Source organism: Perognathus longimembris, chromosome 1 (genome assembly GCF_023159225.1).
Source record: "Perognathus longimembris pacificus isolate PPM17 chromosome 1, ASM2315922v1, whole genome shotgun sequence".
Lineage (NCBI taxonomy): Eukaryota > Metazoa > Chordata > Mammalia > Rodentia > Heteromyidae > Perognathus > Perognathus longimembris.
The window spans coordinates 5,568,327-5,581,624 of record NC_063161.1 but is presented as its reverse complement, the minus strand read 5'-3'; the positions used below and the strand labels follow the sequence as shown (position 1 = coordinate 5,581,624).

General features: G+C 49.4%; 1 protein-coding gene across 3 annotated transcripts in view; it reads left to right on the top strand.

The window, feature by feature from the left end:
• Positions 1-10,514: 10,514 nt before the first annotated feature.
• The window catches only part of Zc3h7b (zinc finger CCCH-type containing 7B), a 38,850-nt gene continuing 36,066 nt past the window's right edge, over positions 10,515-13,298 (top strand). For 2 of the 3 annotated variants that reach the window (XM_048354762.1, XM_048354754.1), the window contains exon 1: positions 10,515-10,765. The gene's annotated coding sequence lies outside the window, so the exon portion shown is untranslated. The remainder of the gene's footprint in view (positions 10,766-13,298) is intronic. The other variant, XM_048354757.1, reaches the window with a different exon arrangement.

The window sequence follows — 13,298 nt, the reverse complement described above, 5'->3', positions numbered from 1 at the left end:
AGGGGACAAATAAGGAAATAGAGGCCTAAACGGATACCAAGAGGTGATCATATATATAGATATATAGATATATATGCAGACTACTTTTATCTCTTGCAACTTGGTCCACACTTGATATTTCCTTGCCTGAAAAGCAGAGTTAACAAGTCATGTGCCAGATCCTTAAAAACATAGCTAATTGAATCTTTACCCCTACAAAGGAAGTAGGCATCATTAATCCCTTTCCCACCCCAGAGATGAGAAAACAGGAGCTCTCTTTTCATATCTCTGCCCCGCCCGCCTTCTCTCTCCTTTTCTGTTTACAAGGCCCATGTCATCCAGGTGGCCCTAGGTTATCATCATTCTACAGAGTTAGTCTTCCCTGCATGACACCTACTTGTTGAAGGGGGCAGAGCAGTTGGTAAATAGCACAAAGTTGACAATGTCCTTAGCAGCCACTTCAGCCTGGGAAGGTCTCTAGGGCAAGTACTGGGCCTGACTTGCCATAGGTTCTTCATGTTTTCTCATTATTATTATTATTACTACTACTATTATCCTTAAGTAGTTGTTCAGAGAGATTTCAGTTCAACGTGTCAGTTAATCAGTACAATGCATCTTGCATCTGAATCAATGTTACCCCTTCCCTTATTCTAACCATAGTCAATATTAAACTTCCACTTGTGCTCTCAAGTTACCTGGTTCCTTTTTCACATATGCCTTTTCTCTCTCACTCTCTCTTTTTTTTTTTTTTTTTTTTTGTAGGTTGTAGGGCTTAAACTCAAGGCCTAGGTACTGTCTCTGAGCTTTTTCACTCCAGGTTAGTGCTCCACCACTTCTGGTTTCCTGGTGGTTAATTGGAGATAAGAGTCTCATAGGCTGGGAAGAGTGCTCGCCTCATATACCTGAAGCCCTGGGTTCAATTCCTCAGCACGGAATATGTAGGAAAAGGCCAGAAGTGACGCCGTGGCTCAAGTGGCAGAGTGCTAGCCTTGAGCAAAAAAGAAGCCAGGGACAGTGCTCAGGCCCTGAGTCGAAGGCCCCAGGACTGGCAAAAAAAGAAAAAGAAAAAAGAAGAAGAATCTTATAGACTTTTACTGCCTGGGATGGCTTTGAACCTGAGAAGCTAGGATTACAGGTGTGAGCCACTGGTGCCTGACTAGAATATTAATAACTGTTTGCCCATCCTTCCTGTCTTCATTCATTGGCTGCCCCACTCCTTGACGGTACCTAAATCTCCTTGTTTTTTATTTTATTTTATTTTATTTTATTTATTTTTTGGCCAGTCCTAGGCGGTGAACTCAGGGCCTGAGCACTGTCCCTGGCTTCTTTTTTGCTCAAGGCTAGCACTCTGCCACTTGAGCCACAGCGCCACTTCTGGCCGTTTTCTGTATATGTGGTGCTGAGGAATCAAACCCGGGGCCTCATGTATACGAGGCAAGCACTCTTGCCACTAGGCCATATCCCCAGCCCCATGAAAAATGAGGGAGGGTATAACAAATATGACAAGAAATGTACTCACTACCTTATTATGTAACTGAACTCCCTCTGTACATCACCTTGTCAATAAAATTTAATTTAAAGAAGTGAATCATCACTAAAGGCTTGAGAGGGCCTGATGCTGTTTCTGTGCTACTTCCTGATAGAGCGACTCAGATCATCTTGAGATTCCCTGGGCCTCAGAAACCTCCCAAAGGAAAGAGGAAGGTGGGTGGTAGAACATCTTAGATAGTCTTCCCCTTCCTCATCTAGCTGATGGGCCACTGAGTTTATGGGACTGGAAGAGATAGTTATAATTTCCTCCACCTAGTCTTTCTCTTTTTCCTGCTTGTTCTCATTCCAATAATCACCAGAGGTCCAGTCTGATGAGCTAGAGAAATGGAGTCAGCCTTAGACAAATGGGCAGAGCCATCCTAGGGATCCTCTTTACTTCAACAGATAAAGAACAGAGGCCCTAAGGCTAGGAATATGGCCTAGTGGTAGAGTGCTTGCCTTGCAGACATGAAGCCCTGGGTTCGATTCCTTAGCACCCCCTATATAGAAAAAGGCAGAACTGGCGCTGTGGCTCAAGTGGTAGAGTGCTAGCCTTGAGCAAAAGAAGCTCAGGGGCAGTGCTCAGGCCCTGAGTTCAAGCCCCAGGACTGGGAAGGAGGAAGAAGAAGAAGAGGGAGGAGGAGAAGGAGGAGGAGAGAGGAAAGAAAAAAAGAACAAAGGCCCCGAGAGTTCCATTGCCTGCCCAAAGTGATTTAGAGGAGAGACAGACGTCAGCTCTCTGGAGTCTATTTCAGTGTACGTACACACAAAGCAAGTCACTTTGTAAGTGTAGAGCTTGAGCATGAGGGAAAATAAAGGGGGTGGGGACCTGTTTCCAGATCTTTCTCTCTTGTGCAGTTGTTTTTTTAAAGAATGTTTCTGAGAAAAGCAGGCTGCCTTTGATTAGTCTGGTTTACTTAATTGAGTGTTTTAAATTCCACTCTGGTGCCTGAAAGCAAACTTAATTGCCAATTGTAAATGGAATAAATAACAATATTTATGCTGGTTTCCTGAAAAAACTACAGAGGCTGCAGACTTGCCATTTAGTGGAATCAAAACCAAAAGGCTGAAGTATGCCAGACCCATGAGGAATGTGGGGGGGAATTCCCAAGATTTAACCAGGTCCTGGCCTGAGGCCCCAGAAGAGAGGTGTGTCAGCTCAGCAGCCTGGCTAGGGAGCCTCTGCCCTGCCGGGATCACCTCCTTTCCCCTCCTGAGAAGGGGTGCTCTGTCACCCGGTGAAGGCTACTCAAACCACACCCCTCTCTAGGCCCAGGCCTCCTGATTACAAAGCTCTAGTTTAGTAACTGACTGAAGCCATCTAGGAGTAGATGCGCTTTCTCTGCTCATTAAAGAATTAAAAGGCAGCAAAGTGTGTAAGTAGACTGAGTAAAGGTATTTTAAAGTGAAAGAAAAGCAGGAAGGTAAGGCCCTCAAAGAGGGGTCTCTCCTAGGGCCATTTTTATGTTTGCCTTTGTTTTTTTTGCCAGTCCTGTGGCGTGGACTCAGGGCCTGAGCACTGTCCCTGGCTTCTTTTTGCTCAAGGCTAGCACTCTACCACCTAAGCCACAGCGCCACTTCTGGCCTTTTCTATACGTGGTGCTGAGGAATCGAACCCCCGGCTTCATGTATATGAGGCAGGCACTTTACCACTAGGCCATATTTCCAGCCCCTAAGGCCATTTTTATAATACCAGGCTCCACCTCTGGGCTTTGCACTGATTGCTCAACAGCTGTGTACACAGCATTCTCTTTATGGGAAAAAGCATTTGAACAAGAGCTAGAGTTAAGATGGGAGCAAGAAACACTGTCATGGAACATGTGTTATAACACACCTGTTATCTACCACAAGGTATGTCCATAATTTTTTTTTCCAGTCCTGGGCCTTGGACTCAGGGCCTGAGCACTGTCCCTGCCTTCTTTTTGCTCAAGGCTAGCGCTCTACCACTTGAGCCACAGCGCCACTTCTGACCATTTTCTATATATGTGGTGCTGAGGAATCGAATCCAGGGCTTCATGTATACGAGGCAAGCACTCTTGCCACTAGGCCATATTCCCAGCCCTGTCCATAACTTTTTGTGTTCTTTTTGTGGTTTATTTTCCCCCCCACCCCGGGGCTTTGACTCAGGTCCTGAACACTGTCCCTGGCTTCTTTTTGCTCAAGGCTAGCACTCTACCACTTGAGCCACAGCACCACTTCTGGATATATATACCTACTTTCAAAAGAAGCCAGGGACAGTGCTCAGGCCCTGAGTTCAAGCCCCAGAACTGGCAAAAAAAAAAAAAAAAAGAAAAGAAAGCGAAGTCTAGGGGTATAGCATAATGGCAGGGTGCTTATCCAATCTCTGGGGCTCCACAAAAAATAAAACTGATATTAGGGCTGGGAACATGGCCTTGTGGCAAGAGTGCTTACTTCATATACATGAAGCCCTGGGTTCAATTCCTCAGCACCACATATATGGAAAATGGCCAGAAGTGGCCATTTGGCGGCTCAAGTGGCAGAGTGCTAGCCTTGAGCAAAAAGAAGCCAGGGACAATGCTCAGGACCTGAGTTCAAGGCCCATGACTGGCAAAAAAAAAAAAATGATAGTAATTTTTTCAAGGTTAGCAAAGTTATTATTATTGCTTTTTTATTTTTTGTTTTGCAAGTCCTGCAGCTTGAACTCAGGGCCTGAGCACTGTCCCTGGCTTCTTTTTGCTCAAGGCTAGCACTCTACCACTTGAGCCATAGCGCCACTTCTGGCATTTTCTGTTTATGTGGTGCTGAGGAATCGAACCCAAGGCTCCATGCATGCTAGGCAAGCATTCTACCACTAAGCCATATTCCCAGCCCACTATTATTGATATTTTAAAGCAAAATAGGGAGAAATAGAAAAGAAAAAGGTATACCCTCTAACATACAGAAGTATGGGACACAGGAAGTAGAACAAAGGGTTCTAATTTTGAAAAGCTAACAAATTGCTAGAGCGTAAAAGTGTGTTAAGGGGCTGGGAATATGGCCCAGTGGCAAGAGTGCTCGCCTCCTATACATGAAGCCCTGGGTTCGATTCCTCAGCACCACATATAGAAAACGGCCAGAAGTTATGCTGTGGCTCAAGTGGCAGAGTGCCAGCCTTGAGCAAAAAGAAGCCAGGGACAGTGGGCCCAGGACTGGCAAATAAATAAATAAATAATAAAAGTGTGTTAAAAGTTCCCTCTTTCAGAGAACAAAGGGGCATGGCCTCTTTGATATATGACTCTTAGGGTAGGGGTGGGGGGACAGTTGAGACACAGGTTTGGGTCAGCAACCTTGCATTATGTATCTAAAACCAAACAACTACTAAACATAAAAAGGTCTAGAATAGACCTGCCAGTGGATTACAATAGCTCAACAGCTATGTACACATGATCATAAAAGACGAGGATAAGCAAAAACTACTCCAAGAGAAGGACACAGGAGGATTCTATTGTTGACATTACATTTAAAGTTCTAGGTGAGGGCTGGGGATACGGCCTAGTGGCAAGAGCGCTTGCCTCGTATACTTGAAGCCCTGGGTTCGATTCCCCAGCACCACATATACAGAAAATGGCCAGAAGTGGCGCTGTGACTCAAGTGGCAGAGTGCTAGCCTTGAGCAAAAAGAAGCCAGGGACAGTGCTCAGGCCCTGAGTCCAAGGCCCAGGACTGGCCAAAAAAATAAATAAAAATAAAGTTCTAGGTGAATATCCTTTGGCGTACCCTATGTGGTTACTGTATATGATTTTGGTATACTGGATATTATATATATGCCTACCTGATCTAGGGAAGGAAAAGAAAAACGAGGGTGTAAGCTATCACAAGAAATGTACTCACTGCCTTATTATGTAACTGTACCCCTTTTGCACAACACCTTGTCAACAAAATTTAATTAATAAAAATTTTAAAAAGTTCCCTGTTTCCTTTCTTTTCTTTTTTTTCCCAGTCCTGAGACTTGAACTCAGCACCTAGGCACTGTCTCTGAGCTTCTTTTGCTCAGGAATAACGCTCTACCACTTGAGCCACGTCACTTCCAGCTTTTTCTGCTTGTGTGGTACTAAGGAATTGAACCCAGGGCTAGGCAAGCACTCTACCGGTAAGCCACCTTCCCAGCCCCGATAGCTCCACTTCAGGTTTTCTGGTGATTAATTGGAGATAAGTGTCTCAAGACTTTCCTGCCTGGGCTGGCTTTGAACTATCTCAGCGTCCTGAGTAGATAGGATTATTGGCTTGAGCCACCAGCGCCTGGCTGATGTTTTCTTTCTTTCTTTTTCTTCGTTTTTAATAACAAAAATATTTGGTACAGGTCTGGGAGTTACTGGGTCTAACAGTACAATCAGAAGCGTATTAAGAGGATGTGTGAAGCTGGCCAGAGTTGTCTTCTGATTCAGATGAATTCTCCCAGACACAGTTGTTGGTTCAGATGTGCATACATCTCTCCACCCCAGAGTTCTCTCCAGGGGCAAAAAAGGGGGTGGGGGTATATGGACAGAAATACCTCTGTCTCTATTTGCTTTCTAATGCTGATAGACATACGTTTCTTTCACACACACACACACACACACACACACACACACACACACACACACACACACACCAGCTTTTTAAAGCCTAAAAAATAGTTGGTGGATTGGGGCTGGGGATATGGCCTAGTGGCAAGAGTGCCTGCCTCATATACATGAGCCCCTGGGTTCGATTCCCCAGCACCACATATACAGAAAATGGCCAGAAGTGGCACTGTGGCTCAAGAGGCAGAGTGCTAGCCTTGAGCAAAAAGAAGCCAGGGACAGTGCTCAGGCCCTGAGTCCAAGCCCCAGGACTGTCCCCCCCCCCCGCAAAAAAAAAAATAGTTGGTGGATGCATGGTTGGTAGATAGATAAATATGTAATATAGCAAATATTAACAGCAGAGACTGGAACATACAGGTATTTTCTATTGAGTGTCTTCAACTTTCTATAATGTTTGAATCTTCCTTTTTCTTCCTTCCTTTCTTTCTGTCATTCTTCCTTCCTTTTTGTGCTTGTCCTGGGGCTTGAACTCAAGGCCTGGGTGCTATTCCTGAGCTCTCTTGCTCAAGGGTAGGGTTCTACCACTTGAACCACAGTTCTACTTCTGAATATTTTCTGTGTTTCCCCCTTTTTCTTGAGATAGAGTCTTGCTGTTCAGACCAGGCTGACCTGGAAATCATAATCCTCCAGTCTCAGCCTGCCAAGCTCTGGGATGAATGTTTTCTGTTCTCTTTTTTCTTTTTTGCCAGTCCTGGGTTTCAACTCAGGGCCTGGGCACTGTCCTTGAATTTCTCTATCCCCGATGGAGTCTTGTAATAAAGAGCCCTTTTCCACCATCTCTGACAGCCCGAACAGTTTAACAAGCTGTTGCCACACTGGAGATGAGAGTGGTTGGCATGGAGTTTCATTGTCTTAAATGGTGGGCATACTTTCTGAAGGATGTCTGGTATTTCACCTGCAGCCAGAGAAAGTAGAATCTGTAGACCACTGTCAGCTAATTGAGGCAAAATGTAGTGATTTAACTTGCAACAGTATCCTCATTCACACCATGAGACTATTATTGTAATAATCATGCCTCATGTGATAAATTGTCAAAAGTATTTCCCTGAAAATTGCACTGGAGTGTGGGAACTGATATTTGTGTGTATGTGTGTGTGTGTGTGTGTGTGTGTGTGTGTGTGTGTTGAGCTCAGGTCCTAGATGCTGTCCCTAAGCTGTTTTTGCTCAAGGCTCACACTCTTAACACGTGATCCACACTGCGACTTCTGGCTGGTGTGTCAGTTGTGGGGCTTGAACTCAGGGCCTGGGTACTGATCCTGGGCTTTTCTGCTCAAAGCTAGCACTCAACCACTTTGAGCCACAGCACCACTCTGGTTCTTGGGTGGTTAATTAGAGATGAGAACCTCACAGACTTTCCTGCCTGGGATAGCTTTGAACTGCAATCCTCAGATCTTAACTTTCTGAGTAGCTAGGATTACAGGTGTGAGACACTTAGTGCCCAGCTACTTCTGGCTTTTTGCTAGTTAATTGGAGATGTGTGTGTCATGGACTTTCCTACCTAGGCTGGCTTTGAACCATAGTCTTCAGATTTCAGCTCCTGGGTTGCTAGGATTATAGATGTAAGCTATCAGTACCCCACCAGAGTCTGACTTTATGGTTGCTTAAATCTCAGGATAGTGAGACAACCACAGAGAGACAAGTTTAAGAACTGAAAAATGCAGGTGAAATTTGTTTTCCTTGAAGTCTCCCTTAAAATAGAGGTAGTGTGTCAAAAGCCATGGAAGACAAGATACTCAGATGCTAGAGCCAAAACTGACCCCTCAGACAAGTCACTTGATTTCTGAACTTCATTTGCCTATCTGTGAAATGGGTGTGCTAAACCCAATGCTCCAGCTTTAGTATGAGAGTTAAATAAATAAATGTAACCGCAGTTTCTATCCCTTCTAGCATCTAGCACTGTGTATTTAAATGCTTAACATGTAGCTCACTGTTGTACTCGTAGATTGTGTCTAGCACAAATGTTTGTGGAAGAGATAACATTTGTAATGATACAGTCTGCTAGACTCATAGAAGACGTGCAGTCAATTAAATATACATGCACACATATGTGCATAGAATAAAGAGACTGGAAGAGGGAAAATTGAGACAGCTTTCACCAGAACTTGAGTCCTCCATGAATCAAGGAGGCAGGAAGTGGTTGTGTGGGGTGAATGTAATTTGTTTTTTTGTTTGTTTGTTTGTTTTTGGCCAGTCCTGGGGCTTGGACTCAGGGCCTGACCCTGAGCACTGTCCCTGGCTTCTTTTTTGCTCAAGGCTAGCACTCTGCCACTTGAGCCACAGCGCCACTTCTGGCCGTTTTCTGTTTATGTGGTGCTGGGGAATCAAACCCAGGGCCTCATGTATACGAGGCAAGCACTCTTGCCACTAGGCCATATCCCCAGCTCCGGGTGAATGTAATTTGGGATCAGAAGCTCTGGGTTTAAATCCAGAACACTTATGATGGGCTCTGCGGCATAGCTTAGATCTTACAACTGCTGCAGTAACTTAGATGCTCACAATTGAAATTAACTATATAGTTCATCTCCTCTCATCTCCTTGGTCCTCTACGCAGACTCCAGTCTTTTCTAGAAAGCTGCCTGACAAAGAGGCTTTTCCTGATGGAATTCTATTTAGAGTCCCTTGAACTTTTTTTTTTTTAAGTCTTTTTTTGGCCAGTCCTGGGGCTTGGACTCAGGGCCTGAGCACTGTCCCTGGCTTCTTTTTGCTCAAGGCTAGCACTCTGCCACTTGAGCCACAGCGCCACTCCTGGCTTTTCCTGTTTATGTGGTGCTGAGGAATCGAACCCAGAGCTTCGTGCACGCTAGGCAAGCACTCTTACTACTAAGCCACATTCCCAGCCCCCATCTTCGATCTTTTTTTTTTTTTTGGCCAGTCCTGGGCCTTGGACTCAGGGCCTGAGCACTGTCCCTGGCTTCTTCCCGCTCAAGGCTAGCACTCCGCCACTTGAGCCACAGCGCCACTTCTGGCCGTTTTCTGTATATGTGGTGCTGGGGAATCGAACCTAGGGCCTCGTGTATCCGAGGAAGGCACTCTTGCCACTAGGCTATATCCCCAGCCCGTATCTTCGATCTTTTATCAATATCAATATCTAAAGTCCAGTGCTGGTGGTTCATGCCTGTAACCCTAGATAGGAGGATTAGATCTCAGGAAGTTGAGATCTGATGATCTAGCTTCAAAGTCAGTTGGGGCAGGAGCGTCTTGAGACTGTTATCTCCAATTACCACCAAAAGAATCAGAAGTGGAGTTGTGGCTTAAGCCATAGAGCACCAGACTTGAGCAAGAAAGGTAAAGGACAGCTCCAAGGCCCCAGATTCAGGTCCTAGTACAGACACAAAAACAACAACAAAAGCCCATCACATTGAATCAGATTCCTCCTGCTTTACTTTTCTTCCAGGCAAAGTTCCATTACCCTCGGCCATTTCCAGCAAGTATCTTATTAGGTCAATTCAGCCCAAATCACTCCTTACCCTTCTTGTTGCCTTTTAGTAATTGTCTACCCACTGACCTTTTTTGCCCTTTGGCTCTAAATTCCCTGGCGTGTATGTGGGATTCTGGATGGAACCACTGCAGTGGTTCCTACTCTCACCCTGTGCCCCCACCCTCTTTTCTCCCCCCCACTTCCTCCTTGCTATCCCTGAGATCTTGGGCTCAAGGCTAGTGCTTTACCACTTGGGCCACAGCTCCACTTCTTCTTCTTTGGATTTCCACCGCTTAAATTGTTACAAACATTGCGGCTCTCACTTGGCTTCCCCCCTCCCCGCCCCCCCCTCAAAGCTGTTGTTTTACCACTTGAACCACAGCTCGGCTTGTAGCTGTTTCCTGGTTAATTGGCGATAAGAGAGTCTCACAGACTTTCCTGCCCGGACTTGGCTTGGAGCGGAGACCCCTGATCAGATCTCAACCTCCTACATGGCTAGGATGACAGGCCGGAGCCACCAGTCATGGGGGGGGGGGTGTTCCTCCACCCCCACCACCCTTAACCTCCCATGCCTAGGGATCTGCAGCCAAATGCGGGATTCGGATTCCTCCCCGAGCCTCAGGCCGAGCAAAGGGCAGAAGGGCAATCGCAGGGAATCCGCCAAGGCGGCACCTGGACGTCTTAATATTTGTGTTGTTTTTTGGGGGGTGGGGTGGAGTGGGGGGGGTGGGTGGCTTTTTGTTTGCACAGACGGGGAAAGAGGGAGGGGCCGGGCCTGGCGATGCAAACCTGCCCCCCCAACCCCCCCCGGGAACGCCTGCACGCTTTCCGCGGGAATACAGGTGCACGGAAGAGCCGGCGCTTTCCCCGGGGACGCGGGCCGAGGGGCTTCGCCCCGCCCCCGGCCCCGCCCCCCGCGGCCCCGCCCCGCCCCCAGGTGCGCCGCCCACCGCGGGCGGGCGCGGCCCGGCGCCGAGCCGCGCGCTCTAGGACCCGCCGAGGCCCGGCTGCGGGCGGGCACGGAGCTGCTGCTGCTGCTGCGGTGCTGCCGCGCGCGGCCGGCCGCGGGGCTGGAATGAAAGTCAGGCGCTCCGGAGCCCGGAGCCGCATGGAGCGCGCGGCCGGGGCGGCGGCGCCCGGGGCGGGATGCGGCCGCCCGTAATTAAATAGCATTTACTCTTATTATTACTAATAATAATAACGTAATCATACCTCTAGTCATAGCATACCATTTATCGGGCTCGGCGCAGGCCCGCGGGGAGCGCAGCCCGGCCGAGGTGAGTGCAGCCCGCACCCCGAGGGGCACGAGCCGGGGCGTCGGGGGGTGGGGAGGGGGGGTGGGGGTGGGGGTGGACCCCGCGTCCCGGGGCGGCAGCGGCGGCGGCGCGCGGGGACTCGGGGGTGGGGTGGGGGGGGAGCCAGCGCCGGGGAGGAGGCGCGGGCATCCCGGTCCAGGCCGGATCCGCGCGCCGTTCCACCTGGGGAGGCGGGCGGGGGGGTGGGGTGGGGGGGTCACGGAAATAAAGAGATCGCCTCCCGCCCTCGGCAGCTCCCTTCGAGGGGGGTCGAGGGGGGGGGCGGCGATCGCTCTCCCCAGGCCCGTTCTCGGCCCCAAAGTTTGAAAGTTGTGCGGCCCGGGGCACCTGCGCCGGGGAGCCGTGGCCGCCCCTGCGGCTTCCAGGGGCGTCGCGGGATGTCTTCCGGGGTGTGTGTGTGGTGGGGGGAGGCTCCCGCCTCCAGGCCCGCAGCCTGGGGGGGGGGTCGCGCGGACGCCCCCCCCCCCCGGCCGCCCCTTCGCCGCAGGTCCGGGTCCGGCAGTGCGCCCCCCCCCCACCCCCTTTTGTGCTCGCCTGGGCTCTGTCTGCAGCGCCTGGAGTTGGAGGGGCTGCGGCGAGGGCCGGGACCGCGGCCGCCCGATGGGCAGCCCCTGCCGGCTGCGGCGGCCACGCGAGCCCGGGGATCCGGGGCCTGTGGCCGGGGCCCTGGGGGAGGGGGCGGCAGGAAAGGGGGGCGCGGTCTGGGCCCTCGGGACGGGAGGGCGTTTCCGGTCGCGGGATCCGTCCCCGGACCGAGAGAGGGTTGGGGTGCGGGGTGTGTGTGTGGGGGGGGGCTGCAGGGTTGAGGCCCCGGGCACCCGCCGGGGGAGGGGGTCATCTTCAGGAGCTGGGGGGGGGGCGCCTGCAGCCATGGGACCGACCCCAGACACCCTTCTCTGCCCTAGGCCAGCCGGGACCCCGGGCCACCCAAACTCCCTCTGATAATGGTGTTTATGAGGTGCCTGACTTGGGGGGGCTCCTTCATAGAGACAAAAGCAGTTTTCCGGGGATGGGTGGTCTTGTGTGGAACCAGAACCCGGAACACCAGGATGGAACGAGAAGGTTGTGGTGTCAACACGGTATATTAATGGGGAGGACTGGGGTACCGGAGAGTCCACAGGCAGGGGGTGGGGGGGGTGATTTTATTTCCCTTTGCTCGCCAGGAATTTGGCTCCTAGGAACACAAGACTTGAAGCCCTAACTTCTTGCCATTTTCCTCCCCGCCTGCAGTTCATCCAGTGTGATGAAAATAGCAGAATGCAGATCCTTGAATTTTCACACAAATGCGATAATTATAGTACATTTAGCAACTGTGTTGGACACGAAAATTCTAGCGGAATTTTTCCTTCTACTACCAAGACTCGCCCCACACACATACAGCCATTTCCTTCCTCCCTGGTGGTCTTCCACACTCCCCCCTCTCTCAGAGAAGTTGGTTGCCAGCTAGAAATGGTGGGAAGGCCCCAACTTGGTCAAAGCCCTCTTGAGAATGGGAGATGCCTTGAACTAGGAATTAGAAACCTGTCTCTCAGACCACCCATGGCTCACATCTGTAATCCTAGCTACTCAGGAGGCCGAGATCTGAGGATTGTGGTTCGAATTCAGAAGCACTGAGAAGACTCCAGTTAACTACAAAGAAAAAAAAGAAAAAGCCAGAACTATGTGTGTGTGGGGGGGGTGTCTCAAGTGGTAGAGCACCAGCCTTGAACCAAAAAAAAAAAACTAAGGGAAAGTGGAAGGCCCTGTGTTTAAGCCCCCCCCCCCCCCACACACACACAAACACCCCATGCACAAGAGAGAGGGGCTGGCAGGGGAAATCTGAGGGAGGCTCTGTGATCTCTGAGCAAGGCTGGGGTTTGTGTGCTCTGACTGCTGTGACTTCTCAACTGTTGAGATTGGATAGCTCAAAGTTTGGTTTGTGAAATGATTTGGAGGCTGAGAAGTTCTGTGGCGTGAGTTGATCCTCTTGAGTTTTAGGTAGTAGAAAAGGTGAAGCGTCGCTGGATTTGGGATTGAGAAGCTGAAAATAATTGCCCTTGAAATAGCATTTGTATGTGTGTGTGCGTGTGTATGTCTGTAATCTCAGCACTGTTGAGGTAGGGGGAGGAGGATTTGAGAGCTTGAGGCTAGCTTGGGTTACCATAATGAGATCCTCTCTCTCTCTCCCTCTCTCTCTCCCTCTCTCTCTCAACCTCAACACACCTCACTTTTTAGTTTATAGGTAAAGTGCTTTCACTTAGGCTGGTTCATCTGTCCTTAGCATTTACATCATGTAGACATTGTTTCAATCCTTATTTTCCAGAGAATTGATGTCTCATTGGAAATTCACACAGCGGAGCTAGAATTTCCACTTTGTTTTCTGACTCCATGTCTTTGCCCTTTCCCAGGGTCTTAGGCTACATAAAAAGTTGCTTTTCAAGCAAGCTGTTTTTCAAGTTGCTTTGGTGAGTTGTTGTGGGACAGGTCTGGGATTGAGTTGCTTATTGTCAGCCTA